The sequence below is a fragment of the Engraulis encrasicolus genome, chromosome 16 (genome assembly GCF_034702125.1).
Source record: "Engraulis encrasicolus isolate BLACKSEA-1 chromosome 16, IST_EnEncr_1.0, whole genome shotgun sequence".
Classification (NCBI taxonomy): domain Eukaryota; kingdom Metazoa; phylum Chordata; class Actinopteri; order Clupeiformes; family Engraulidae; genus Engraulis; species Engraulis encrasicolus.
In genome coordinates, this window is record NC_085872.1 from 13364253 (window position 1) to 13380424 (window position 16172).

Consider the following 16172-nt stretch of genomic DNA (forward strand, 5'->3'; position numbering starts at 1 on the left):
ACAAGTGGGCTTAAATGGTACCAAAGGTACCATTTAAGCCCATTCAGACTTTTCACTTTTCTCGTAAAAAATCTTCATATTGTACTTTGAAATATTCATCAATTCAGTGATAAAAATTGAGAAGAGAGGTAAATCTTACTATTTAAGGAATCATTTCACAAAAAAATTGTGTGAAGATGGTTGAAAAATAAAGAAATTTAGATTTTGGTGGGCTTAATGGGTACGCTTACCTTATGCCTTATCCACATGCTTAATTTTACCATTCAACCCTCAGGGGCGATTCTAGGTCCAGGTGGGGCCCCAAGCAAAAATGCTAAAGAATGAACATTTGCAGCAAAATCACCACTACTGTAGTAAAATATGGGCTGTTATTCACTATCTAGGGGCTTGGGGGCCCCAAGCGGCTGCCTGGTGGCAAGATGCGCCTCTGTCAACCCTTCGTACATAGAATGAACGATAGAGTTTAAGTAAATGGACACTAGCATGTAGGCCTACTGCCATTCACCAAAACAAACAAACCAATATGTCAACCAAATCCTTTTATAAACAATGATAGTCATATTGAAGCACAAACACAAAGCATTAAAATAGCCTACTTACTAGCCTATGTGTTAGAATCAGGTGCAGTAGGCTACTTTTAAAAAAATGAGCGAGGGAGCGTAGTGTCCAATTGTTGAATTTTATAGTTTTAATCATCTAATACATAAAGCTAATAGATGATCAAATTAATATTTACATGATTAAACCATTGGCAGAGCCAATGCCAATTCTGACCTGACCAAGTATAAACCAAGAACTGCCTGTCTTTTCCTAAATAATGTCTTTTGTAGGTTATGATGACCAGATCCATGAAGTTTCCTGTAGTTTTCTATTGTCCTCGTCTTCTCCAATGGCTCTTATCTGTCTGTTGAGGTCATTTCATTCGTCACCATAGTGACACCCAAATGCAAAAACCCAATACAGGATTCAAGGATTCAAGAATTTATTGTCATTGTCAAAAAGGCAACGGAATTGTGTTTGGGGTACAATACTTAGTAGCAGCAGGTTTCCAAGTAAAGTGCAAAACGAGGTAAAAGTGACACCAGTGCTTGACCCCCCCAGCCCCCCCATCCCACTTAAAGTGCAGCAGAGATTAAGTGCATAATACGACACCCCCCCCCCCTCTCTCTCTCAAACATGCGCGCGCGTACGCGTATACACACACACACACACACACACACACACACACACACACACACACACACACACACACACACACACACACACACACACACACACACACAGACAAATGCCCAAAGGATAGATGGATAACATTTAAGACAGTAATGTTCCTCAGCACAAGGAAGAACATGTCAAAACCTCTGCATCATTTGTGAACATGAAACATTCTACAGTATGGTGGTCAAATTTTCACTATCTTTAATTGTTGGAGTTACACTTCATGATCTCATGAACCTATATAATGATTTTAAGGACATAAATATGTCTCATATACAGTGCACACACTCATAGTATTTCAAAGGGATCTCAATATTTTATGTAATAACTAAGTAATGACTCCCTCTGCATCTTTAAGTCTAAGTGACTCCGCCTCTCTGTGATGGTCGTATACCTGGACATACATGTTGGACGTCAATATAATTCATTTTGACATGTTCTTCCTTTTTTAAAAGCTCGTTCTGATGTTTATTACGTCTCACTGCTGGTCCTGTACCAACTTAATTGAGACATGTTGCAGTGATCAAATTTTAAAGGAGCACTGTGTAATATTTTTGGTAGTTCATTTCCAGAATTCATGCTGCCCATTCACAAATGTTACCATTTAAAAAAAAAAATACTTACCACCACCCTTAAATTCTAAGTATTCATTATGACTGGGAAAACTGCATTTTATATACATGAAAAGGGGCATCTTCTCCATGGTCCGCCGTTTAGCTGAAAATCTTAGGCCTACTGTCCTTTGATAATACTAAATATTTATTTATTAATATTCATTAAAATAACTAATTTGGAAATAGGCAGCACAGTTTCAACACCTATTCTGGCCACAGTCTTACACAGTGCACCTTTAAATGAGCCCATGACCCCCAAAACAATATTTTTCTTGGTTTTAAAAGTTAATCGGATGTCTTTTCGCTATTCTCCATCTAATGAACGGATGGAATGTTTTGAAAGTAGTATTTCGATTTTATTCACTGTTTAACAAGTATCCCAACTTCATCAGAGTTGGGCGTGTACAAAGCTAAATAGGAAGGTGACTGACTGTGAAAATGTTGCATAATGACTCTTTAAATTTAGTGCCCTTTGACCCAATTCGAAGCAGACCATCCCAAAGCATATTGATCGGCAACTGGTCAATGAAAATCTGAAGGCATCCCAATATGGTCTATAGCCTAAAAGGCTGTAGTCTTCTTCAACTTATGTTGACGGGCCGGATTGACACACAGGTTGGATAACATGGCAGTTAGGCCATTGGGACCCCAACTGCCAGCAGTCGTCTGGTGTCATCTGGTGGCGAGACTTGAGAAGTTGTGTTTAGAGGGACACATAGTAATGTAATTTTGTAATTCCACTCTGCTCCACCAGGGGCTGCTCCACTCACATCCATGCCAGAGCCGTATATAAATTATATACGGCTCTGATCCATGCATCCTGCCTGCTTGCCTGACATTCCTGCATGGCTCTGTATGCTGCATTATTATTATATAGCTCAGCCTGGCATAGCTCTTATAACCAGCCCCAGCCAATGTTACATGTATGTGCTCTCTCTCTCGCCGCATGTGTGTGTGTGTTACACCACAGCCGGTTTACATAGGCTAGAATAGAACCTCTCTGGTTACAGACAGACAGACAGACAGACAGACAGACAGACAGACAGACAGACAGACAGACAGGGTAAGAGCCATGGAATTCAGAGTTGTGACAACCAGGCTACAGACAGTTGGTTAGTGACATGATTCAAATAGTAGGCCTATAGGCAGCGGCTTTCTGTTAGCTAGAGACAAACACAGCACCACTACAACAAAAGATGGAGTAGGAGCCATAATTACTTTCTTTATTTTTTGTTTTTCATTATGGTACACTTTATGGTTATTGATTTACTTTTAATTTGTGTTTTTTGTTTATTGGTTACTGTGGACATGGGTGTGGTGCTGGGCGTGTGTGGTGCGCAACTGGAGGCCCTTTAATTAGTGCCCACCTGGCACCTGCGCTCTGGTTCAGTTTGGCGTGGGGTGAGCATGGGGGAAGGCCATCCATTTGCGTACCGCACTACATTCGCACTACATTGCATGGACTACTAACTGCAAACTCTGTGAACTCTGGAACATTTGCTTTACCTTGCATTCGAAAGACTATTGGGGTCTAAAGACTATTGGGGTCTCGTGTGAAATGGTGAGCAAATAAACCTCAAGAAACGGAGTTGAATGTGTGGACATTACATCATTCTGAAGTGTGCGTAAACAAGTTTGAGTTCCCCCTGCTTAGCCCACAGCGGCGCTGAACCTAGTTGGATCTGGTAGCCGCAATAGATGGAGTAGATATTAATTACATTTCCTTTACCATACTTTCTGTGTTCTATGCCCACTTCCTGGAACTTAGTGGAACTAGTTAATGGTGATCTACAGGTATGTGGCAAACGCTCCATGAGCCGCCATTGCTGTGTGGACCATTGAGGTCAATGGGATCAGCTGAACTCATACCTGGCCCAACCCCCTTCATATAAAAGGTAAAAAGTCAGAAAGAAAAAAGAAAGCCCACCTGGGAAACTCCAACTCCTATTGTCACTGTAACACAGCACCCCACAGCACACAAGTGTTCACTGCACACAACAAAATTGCATTTTATGCCTGACCCGTGCAAGGGGGCAGTCCCCAATGGCGCCCCAAGGGGGCAGTGCAGGAGGACGGTACCGTGCTCAGGATACCTCAGTCATAGAGGAGGATGGGGGAGAGCGCTGATTAATTACTCCCCCCACCAACCTGGTGGGTCGAGAGAGAATCTGTCGGCTGCGGGCTGTAGCCAGTTGGACGTCCCTAGCTGCAGCCAAAGGTACTTGGGTCAGGAGTCGAACCGGCAATCTTGGGGCATCAAGCCTGACGCCCTAACAGCTTACCCATGACTGCCCTCAGCAGTTAACAGACATGACATTTATGAGATGACAATGGTGCATAATACGTTGTCCAGAATATGCTGAAATTACCTTTAATTCACATAAATTTGGAGGTTGTGGCAAATGAGGATGTTGTGGGAGACTGTGAGCAAGTCATATAGGAAGTATCTTCTGCGTTAACAGAGAAATGCTGATACTATAGGGCCACCAAAGTGTTGGCTGCATAGCACATACAGTACATTCTAGCATGTGATTAACCTGCCAAGCGAGACATACAGGCGGGTTTGTTTAAAGTGGAATTCACCATCCTGAAAATATAGCTGCTGTTAATCACATGACATCTGACAGGTTTGACATTTGACATGTCACGTGACATTCGACAGGTTCACCTGGTCTGTTTCTGTTTGGTGCAAGTCAAGTCAAATCAAGTGTACTTTATTGTCAAAAATCTATGTAACAGGGTTAGCACAGAAGTTTGAAATTGCGTTTGACCTGTCTCCAATGTGCAGTTTAACTAAAAAACATTTTAAAATAGGACATTGACAATAATCTCTCTCTCTCTCTCTCTCTCCCTCTCTCACACACACACGCACACACACACACACACACACACACAACTAACCTACTCATGCATGAATTTACGATTCGTTCTCTGACACGTTCATTCACAGCATACACACAGACAATACACACTCACACGTGCAGTTTTACAATCACTAACATACTGATGAGTCTGTTACTCTGTGGATTCTGAGGAAGACGCAGGTGCGTGGAAATGTCAGTCACTTTGTGCACCAAAAAAATTAAATCCTCTAAAAGTATGCTGTGTGCTCCGGTCATCCCTGGGTCTAGTCACTGAAAAATAGCCCTGTTTGTCTTCACTAACATACTGATATAGACATGTACAATACAATGCAATACACACACACACACACACACACACACACACACACACACACACACACACACACACACACACACACACACTGTGCAATAAGAATACTGACATAATACACACTCTCTCTCACACACACACACACACACACACACACACACACACACACACACACACACACACACACACACACACACACACACACACACACACAGCAGAAGCACAATCAGTGAAATAAAGATCAGTGAGTGAAAAGTGTAGATCTGTATACAAGGTGCAAGAGTAAAGTGCCAGTGGCATGGTGAAAGAAATGTTCATGCAATGTCATCCAGGGACCTTGGAATGTTCCTGCACTTTTCTTCAGTGTGTTGATGAGTCTGATGGCTTGTGGAAAAAGCTGTTGCTCAGTCTGCTTGTGCAGGACTGCAGGTTGTGGTACCACTTCCCTGATATTAGAAGGGAGAACAGTCTGTGTGCTGGATGAGTTGTGTCTTTGATGATGTCCATTGCCCTCTTGGAACAGTGTGAAGAGTACAGTATGTTCCTGGGTGGCTGGTAGGGGTGACCTGATGATCTTTTCTGCTGTCCTCACCAAGTAATGCAAGTGCATGAACGGGTGCAAATTCCATTTGGTACAATACAAAGAGGGAGGTGCTCTCTTCACAGTTTATGATTGAGCTGCCCAAGATGACAAATATGGCTGGTTTAAGAGAACAATAAGAAAGGACTTGTTTTGTCTTAGAAAAAGACTGGGTTGGTGATTGAGATGTGTAAAAGAACAGTAGCCTCCTGTTCAGACCTGAAGGACCCTTGGCTATTAATAACATTAGAAATTCCTTAACGCCACTCGTGGAGGCAACATTGTTTTGTGGGGTTCTCAAGAGGTAATACGTCATTGTAATACATCATATCTTTTTTTCAACTTTGGTCAGTCAACAGCACTTTGTCTGCATCATGTGGTGTGAATGGCTTCCTGATATGCCTCCCAGCTTTTGACAGTTGTTACGTTTACATGACGTTTTCAATTCCAAATGAATAATTCAGAATTGAATAGTTCCATTGATAATGATTTTACTTTGATCTTTCATTTAATTCCGAATTGTTACGTGTTTACATGACGTTTTCAAAGCAGAATTAAGCTTTATTCAGAATTACAGTGAGTTCATTCAGAATTGAAATCGTCATGTAAACATGGCCAGTGTTCTACTAAGATTAGTCTCTAGTTTGCCTAATCTTTTTCTTGTTTTTCCCTTCTTTTTTTCCAAACTCTGTTTTTATGTTCAAGCTAAATATACAATATCAGATGATGAAAATGAAAAGGTGAACATGAAATATTCCCAGCCACCCACCCCTTCCTCATATTACACAGCGCTTGTTCCCATTCTTGTTATCCATCTTTCACAATGTAGAAATTGTGGACCACAAGAAAGAATACAAGTGTAGGTCCACTTTTAAACCATGTCATACTGTATTTATATCGTGTGATTTAATGGTTTAGGAGTTGGTGCTGGTATAGGGGTTGCAGGTTTGAAACCCACCCTCTCTCCACTCTGAAGAATGTCTCCCTGTACCTACATCCATGAGTGAAGTTTGCAAATTCAAATTTGCAAATGACTCAATATGTTAATTAGATCAATGTGGGTGGGGCTCTGGTGACGTTAAATGAAATGCGCAAGCAACCCAGAGAACTTCTGTGAAGACATTTTGACGCAACCAGAGCCGCACCCACATTGATCTCATTATATAATGACTCATTTGCAAGACCTGATCTTGAAAATAAAATTACAGAGGAATGAAAAGGAAATCAGAAACTGCACCCGTTTTTATTTTAATTTCCATCTTCGCACACATTGTGTTCTGTGAGGGGAAAAACAAAAGTCAAGTGAAGTGTGGACGTACATTCTCCCAAATACCATTTACATTTCAAGATTTGGCACCATTATACCATTATAGTAATGGAAATGAAATAAACACATTTTTCAATTTATTTTTTTACTTTTGTCACAAATTATATTTGCCATGAAAATGAAAAGCCAAATTGAACTATTTCATTTCAATTTTAGTTATGGCAGTACAGTCATAGGTGAGCGGTTAGGGCGTCAGACTTGCATACCAGAGGTTGCCGGTTCGACTCCCGACCCGCCAGGTTGCTGGGGGGAGTAATCAACCAGTGCTCTACCCCATCCTCCTCCATGACTGAGGTACCCTGAGCATGGTACCGTCCCACCGCACTGCTCCCCATGGGGCGCCACTGAGGGCTGCCCCCTTGCACGGGTGAGGCATAAATGCAATTTCATTGTGTGCAGTGTGCAGTGTTCACTTGTGTGCTGTGGAGTGCTGTGTCACAATGACAATGGGAGTTGGAGTTTCCCAATGGGCTTTCACTTTTCAATTGCACTGATACATTGATGAAAATCAAATTGCAATCATGTCTCTTCTGTTTGTCATTGTACCTGGCAGCTTTGGCCTCCCATACCTAAAAAAAATCGCAATCGTGTTTCTTCTGATTGTCATTGTACCTGGCAGCTTTGGCCTCCCATACCTAAACAATGGTAAATATATTTGGATATAAGTTTCAGCTTGTGTAATACAATGTAACGGAATGCAATTTTAACTGATCTTGACCACCAAAACACTTCTCATTCTCTCAATCACGAGACCACAACAGCTGTTAGTCTAAAACATACCTTGACCTTGAGGGCTGTGGTCCACAGCTCCACATTCAGTGATCGATGTTATCAATCAATTATTTTGTGCGCTTAATACCGTTTACTGATAGCCTGATCAGTTCCTTTCATCAGGTAATCACCAGGCAGTACTACCAAAGAAGGTGGATTTAACAAGAAGCGTCATTTTGTTTCTTTTCCGGTATCCACTTTATGTCGGGTGAACGCCCCTTTAGGAGACCTTCGGTTAGGAGACCTTCGGAGTCCTGAGGTTGAGAATCAATGAAGTCCCCTTAGCGTTGTAGATGGCGGTACCGCACGTCTTGCGCAAACACCGCAAAAAGAGAAGAAGAAGTAGGGGACAACGCCCCCTTAGGAGACCCAACTTGAGCACACGCTTTTGCATTGAGTGGGCGTATTTTGCGATATCTTGCTCAGATTCACTATTTTTGGTACTACTATCTAGTAGTAGCCTATCCATAATGTATGGTGCTGTTCAGGTGCAGTTGATGACCAAATGATTATCCTCCCTCCTATCCCTTCATGAAATTACACCTCTTGATTTCTCCATGAAAATTACTGAACAACACATTTTTGTTATTCTGGAAACAAATGCACCAAGGCAAAGTACAATAAGTTTCAAGAGAGCATTCTATTGTTAAATCAAGTTTATAATTATTAGTGCCCTGGCCATTAATAGTCATTATTATATGGTTGTGACGTCATCGGTCGAATGCTCCATTCATTTCAACGGGGCTCCCCAACGTTCGCACGTCTGTTATTTTTCGATAACGGACGGGTTGGTCTATAACAGACCACTGTCAATGGCAACAAGACTTTTCACTGCTAAAGCGACTTCTCAACAAGACTCTAGTTCTAATCAGCTGCTGTGATAGACAACACCTGTTGTCCTGGCTACCTAGCTGTTAGCGGTGTTCCACAACGGCACTGTTTTGTTTTGCGCAGCAACAATCTTTTGACATTAAAAACTATAATAGACTTCACATTAAATAGGCCTAAAGAAATGTCCCCGCCATGTGTGAATCATTTAAGTATATCCATATAATAAGCGGGTTAACTTTCGGCGAGTCGGTCGCTTTGTGGAATAGCAGCACTTCAGAGAGAACAAGACCCCTCCGCTCCGCGTCGGGGTCTAAAGATTCTCTCTGTCGTGCTGCTATTCCACGGTAGCGACCTTCTCGCCGAACGATAACCCTTACATAATGTACCATTTCTGAAGCAAAACTAGAAACAATTTATTTGATTAGTCATTAACTATAGGTTGGCACAGGTCCCCCTAATAATGAAGTCTGGCCACTCCAATATCTTGTATTGGTATCTTGAAGACGTTTTGGACTAATTCTGATGCATGTAGGCTATTATGTTATTATCTTGTTGGAAGACCTATCAATCTAGACCCAGACCAAGACTCCCTGTGTCTGAAGCTGCAAAACAGTCCAACAAGTGCTCTCACCACCATGTGTCAGAGCATGGTCTGTCAGAACTGTGTTTAGTCTCATGGGTTTTTTTTAGAAAGTGCGCTCAACTCCCCACTATGTCACAAGGTCTTCGGGTGCGAGCAAACTACAAAGTTCATATTTAGTTATAAAAAAAGAGGCTGAAACGTCTGTCTGTCATGCTAACCCACCAGATTAAACTACAAGAATTACACTCGAGAGTGCAGCTTTTTTTTCTAAATATAAATGTAGTGTCATGAGACCATACAGTATACCAAGACGATTGTTGTTGACATGGCTTCATTTGGAGTTCATTTAAAAAGAATCACAGTTGTGAGGGCTAAACATCATGTTGGGCTTTGGGGCCATTGCCATAGTAGAACCCCTTTAATGAAAGAGCAGCACACCAGAGCCCGATTGAGGTTTGCCTGTGAACATATGACAGTGCATCCATGCTTTGGTCTGATGAGATTTAATTGGATCTGTTTGGGCAGATAGATGTTGCTCATGCTTGGTGAAGAAAGGGAGAGGCCTACATTGGGAACACCCTTCCTAAAGTTATGTAAACATGGTGGTGGGAGCATCCAAATTAGTCCCAAAGTTCCCCAAGGATACTAAAAGCACTGTCCTGGAGTGGTCCACATAGTCCAGACCTCAGTCCAATGGAGAATATGTGGCGGGTGCTGAAGAAACTGAATGTCCATTCTCACAATGCATGCAATTTGGACCAGATGCAATTTGCAATAGAGTAATGAAAACCTCCCAGGAAACCTATGTCAACTAGTACTAACTAATCAAGACAGGTGTGGCCTATAAAGGGTACTCTATTGACTATTAATGGCCAGTGGCTAATAATAATTTTGTGAATTATTTTGAATAACAAATACTTGCTGATAATGGTCATTTTCACTCAGAAATCAAGAATGGTGTTTCATTCCATTAAGGGGGGCTAATAATTGTGTTCTCAGTTGTACTTGCCAGCAACATAACACCAGCTTCACCCGAGGTGGGGCAGAACAATGCATTTCCTGTCAAGATGGGGTTAAAAAACAATATGTCATTCTGTCAGTGGTTAAGATAATAGGCTTAAAACCCACTAGGTCATGGTGTCTGCTGGTGTCTACTCCGTTGTAAGGGTGTAGACTATTATTAGGCGTTAACAAATACCTAGGGCAACTGACACAATGTCAGTGGACCTCATAAGCCAAAGAGAATATTGCGTCCCAGAGGTTGCCGGTTCGACTCCCGACCCGCCAGGTTGGTGGGGGGAGTAATCAACCAGTGCTCTCCCCCATCCTCCTCCATGACTGAGGTACCCTGAGCATGGTACCGTCCCACCGCACTGCTCCCCATGGGGTGCCACTGAGGGCTGCCCCCTTGCACGGGTGAGGCATAAATGCAATTTTGTTGTGTGCAGTGTTCACTTGTGTGCTGTGGAGTGCTGTGTCACAATGACAATGGGAGTTGGAGTTTCCCAATGGGCTTTCACGCTTTCACTTTCACAGAATATGTTATATACACTCACCGGCCACTTCATTAGGAACACCTCTCCAGTGCTGGATTGGACCCCCTTTTACCTTTAGAACTGCCCAAACTGCCTGCAACAATACTTTGGTAGGTTGTGGCATTCAAATAAAGATAAATTAGTACTAATTGGCCCAAATTGTGCTAAGAAAGTATACTTTACACCATTATATCCCCAGCCTGAAACGTTGATGTAAGGCAGGGTTGACCCATGTTTTCATGTTGTTGACGCCAAATTCTGACCATTCCACTGGAGTGTTGCAGTTGATATCAAGACTCATGAGACCAGGCAACATTTCTCCGATCTTCTAGTGTAATTTATGGTGAGCCTGTCCAAATTGTTGCCTCATTTTCCTGTAGCAATAGCCCATTTGCCTCCAGATTTGATGTCCTGTGTAATTATGGATTCTCTTATGCATACCTTGGTTGTAATGAGTGGTTATTGGACTTAATGTTGCCGTTGTATCAGCTCAAATCAGTCTGGTCATTTTCCTCTGAACTCCATCATCAACAAGGGATTTTTGCCCACAGAATCGCTGCTCACTGCATTCTTTTTTCTTTTTCTCACCATTCTTTGTAAGCCCCAGAGATGGTTGTGTGTGAATATCCCAGTAGATCAGTATTTTCTGAAATACTCAAATCAAGCCCTTTCAGCTTGACAGCCATGCCATGTTCAAAGTCATTTATATAACCTTTTTTTCCCCATTATGAGGCTCGGTTTGAATTGCATCAGATCATCTCAACCAGGTCTACATGCAAAAATGCATTGAGTTGCCACCATGTGATTGGCTGATCAGAAATCTGCCTCAATGAGCAGTTGTAACAGGTGTTCCTAATGTAGTGGCCGGTGAGTGTACATTTAAGTGCTCTGATACCTGTGACTAAAACATCTTTAGATAAGCCTCTGTTTAAAAAAAAAAATCCAACGTTGATAGTACATTAAGGTACTAAGCCATGCTAGTATATTACTGCACTGATAACACATCTTGACATACTTTGTACCTTGACAAAAACAGACCTTTGAGTGAATCATCCAAGAGTCCTGTACTGTTGGATGAGGTAACACGTACGTAGACCTTACTCACAGCTACTCTTTTGTTCTGAACAATGTTCTTGACGCAGTGTATAGTGCTTCCCACCCATCAAAACTCGTTGGCCCTACCGGGTTCTGTCAGGTGTTTCCAGGTAAGGAATGGGTGCTGGTTTGGAGGCATGCCATTCAGATGACTGCAGACTCAAATATAGAATGTTTTGATTTTCCTCCCAGGGCCTTTAAGCCAACTTTGACGGGTGAGTTTATGACGTTGGTACAGTACTTCATTCTTGCAGGGTAAAGACAACTGTAGTGCAGACAACGGACATGTGACCTCTTGATTCTATGTTGACTCTCTTTAAATTGGGTATCTGCGTCAACAAGACATACAACACGATAAACAGGATATAATTGCGACAGGTAGCTGTTACACCATTACTGTCCACCCTAGACAGGTGCCACACTGTCTTAGGCATATTAGGCGTCACTATAGACAAAGGCAGAGAAACACACTTGAAAGCTATAGTGTCCTAAAAAGGCAATTTGTCTTACAGCACAGTAGAATGACATGAAAACACATAGGCCTACAATAAAAAAACGCACATACAGTACAAACACAATAGATGTAGTAGCTAGACATACAGTATAAGTTAATATGTAAATAAATATGTAAATAAATATGTAAATAAATACAGACCACAGACGCAAATAAATAAAATGCCACTTAATATGTACCTATTGGTTTCCGGTTGTTTTTCTTTTTATTGTTTTTTTTTTACCCTATTAATAATGCTACATTCAACTGAATAATGTTTTGACATTTTCTATATTTCTTCAGTGCAAGTGATTCTAGGTGCATGCAAGCACACCCTTTGTATTTTCTGGGGTAATAGCTTTATTAATTAATGTTAATTGTGTTTCTCTGCACTGTAATGGCTATAATAACTCTTTACTAATCCAAGGACTGGTTTTGCATTACATTTCTCCCCTTTCCTTTGCTCTCCCTCTGTCTTTCTCTGTCACTGACTACATTCCATTTCAGGCTCTATACATGATTTTTAGAGTCGTGCCAAATAAGTCATACACAGACATCTCTATACAGTAGTGCAGTATCTGTATGGTCAAACAGGGTCATTACAGGGTGCTGATGGTGTATCCTCCATGGCCTCATTTGGTATGGTTTTAAATGTAAAGCGAGCATGCCCTCTATGAAACACAGCACATATTTAGCATTTGAAACACATTTGAAATCTATTTAGAATATTTTGGGTTGGCCCTGCCAAGGCCAACCGGTAGGGCACTCGTGTACCATGCGGCTGACCTGTGTTCAATTCCCGGCCCGGGTCCTTTGCCGACCGCTCCCCGTCTCTCTCCCAATTCGCTTCCTGTCCACCTCTCACACTGTCCTGTCAAATAAAATCTTAAAAGACCAAATAAAAATAAAAATAAAAGAATGTTTTGGGTTGTGTTTCTATTCTGTAGTAGTAATAATAATTATGGTTTTAAACAAGGCTCTATGATTTACTTCCTTATGTCAGTGTGATGTTGCAGATTAAGTACTGTAGCCTATAGGCCTAGAGTAAAACAACAAAGTCACATGTTTTGATGTGGATCTCCTCAAAACCTCTAATGCCTCTGGGGTTTTACAGCACACTGACATGAAAAGAAACCTTTTCAGCTGAGGGTATGCGTTGCAACTATTTATATAGACTGCATCATTCAACCTTTGATTTCAACTAAATGAGATAAAAGAACATGTGAATTTAACAACATTTAACTATTAGTAATGCAGTGAATTAGTCCAAATAGCCTAATTTAATGAATTAGTTCAATAATATAGCTTCATTCATAATGCCATTTTTAAAAGGCACATTTCTGAACAGCTCAGCTCTGACGACATTTTAAACAAGACAAGAGTGTGAAAGTCGAGGAGGAAAGTAGACACAGTCATCTTCATAGTCACAGCAGTAGAATGTTATCCGTCTCTTACCAAATTCACCTGATATTTCACTATTGATCAAGGAGAATAACAGTTCAGTTATAATTCTAGACAGTGTGTGCTCTTGATGTGGACATTTGTAACTCATACACATCTGTGACAACTTTAATGCCTTTGAACATGTTTTTCTTTGCAAAGTAGACCTAATTGTACTAATCTTTGGTAGTTTGGCCACATTCATTAAATGTGGCTGTCAAGTTTCACAGATCTGTGGACTGTCAAAAAGATACAGCCAAACAATTCCCAAGATTCTGTTGAGTATCTTCTATAGCTGTGACCTTTATCCTTATAACTTCCAGTTCATAATGAACAATTATGTGTTTTGTATAGTATAATGAATTGGATTCCTTGTTGTGGTGTATTCTGATTCCTCTGAGTGGCTGCCTGTGAGGGAGGGTATACACAAAAATATTTTTCTCTTTACTTATTACAATATAGGATATTGCCATAATGCCATGGTTTAATCTAATACAATCAATCATATACCTGAATACATCCTTTGACAGATACCTCAACCACAATGGACTATGCTGGACTGCACTATGTGTAGTACAGCTAGCCTTGACTTTTTTTGTATTTTACTATTATTACTATTATTGTTATTATTATGTCTTCTATCCCTTCCCCTATGTTAAATATTCAATGTTAAATGTTAATTTTTATTTATAACTCTAATCACTTATTGTTACTGGTTTATCACTGGTCCATCACTGTCACACTCTATTAAATGCTCAGTATTTCATCACTTCATCACTTTACTGTTATTGGCCCATCAGTGTTACTTGTCCTGTGTTGCACTTTGATGTCAGTCTGTAAATGTCAGTCCTGTGAATGTCTATGTCATTTCATGGTATAGAGAGTGAAATGTAATTTCAATGTCCTTGTATGACCTGTGCATATGAAAAAACTGACAATAAAAGCGGACTTGACTTGACTTGACACAACACCACAGTAATGAGCCTGCGTCACATCAAAGAGGCAACATTTCAGTCTGTGTTTTATATTGTGATACATGAGTCTTTAATGTGATGCACACTACATGTATATACCAGTACATTCCCTTAAGACCATAAAGGATTTACCTGCTTTTTGAATTATTTTTAGGGGATTTATGCTTTTATTAGATAAGACAAGAAGCGAGTTGGAGAGAGAGACGGGGAAGGATCTGGAAATGACCCCGGGCCGGAATCGAACCCGGGTCCCCCGGCGCAACAGTGCAGTGCCCCACCGTCCAAGCCATGGCAGGGCCAGGATTTACCCACTTTAAACTAGGCCTTCCCAGCTCACTATTTTTAGCTAATCAGTCAAAACATTTCACAGCTGTGAGTAAACGTCTGATACCGTGGGTGTCTATCTATCAATGCATTCTCAAATGCGTAGTAATCTGAGCTATGAAAGCAGTGAGCACATTCAGCATAATAATAATGCTATTTGTTGAATGAAACGTAACACAGCGGTTACCAAACCGCAAAGACGTAGCCTACGTATGCGTAAGCTTAAGTGATTAACTTATGACGGTGAGTGAGTGTAGATGCGTGTAGGGGTGCGGTTGGGTGGAGTGCTTTGTGGTTTCGAAACTCACAAGTAGGAGTGGCTCTTGGTGAGCTGAACATAGTTGCTGGCAAACTGTCTGCGGTTACCAACAACAAGTGTGGCATGTGTAATGTCTGAAGAGTAAACAATCAAGGAGTAGGAAGGAAGCTGTAATCTAATACAAATCTAATGTGTGGAATGTTCATTTCAGGAATGCGTAGAGGTGCACTGTGGCAAGCGTGCAGGAGTCGTAAATGTAATCATTTAAGGAGAGAAAGATATGGTACAAAAATAACAATTTATTGCTTTAAAACTTTACAGACATTTTTTTCTGAAATTAGAACTGCCCCAACAGTATCTCGTTTTAAAAAGAAATCAAAAACAGCTTTATTCTCATCTGCCTTTGGTGGTAGTTAGTTAATTATCTACTATCTATAACTCTTTATAACACAATATAGGCCGAGTTTCTTTTTCATCTCTTTTCTCTTTCTGCACTCTTTAGCACATTAAATGACAATTATGTATGATCATGTGATTGATGTTGTCCTTCACCAGAGGAAGGTGTAGTCTGATTGTCACTTGAGGGGCTGTGCATTCTCTAGTCTAAGTGTAAGACATGCGTATAAGACGGTATCTCCCCCCGCCCCAACACTTATGTTTGTTCCTGCTTTCAAGTACTTCAACTAAAAACATGTTAATAAAATAGTTTGTGAAATTGAATTTGTGTGCGTCATTGTATTACATAGCTGAATGACTCTGTAGCAATGTGATTACTGGTCACCCCCCCCCCTTCTTTCGGATTTTACAATACTCCCTACATGCCGTCAGCCCTAGGTGACTCCTTAGAGCCATAGGCATACCAAAACACCACCATCACCCCAACCATCATCAGTTTAACATAGGCCTATAGTGCTCTTTGGGAGGAAGTGCTGGATAATGATACATTATTAATTG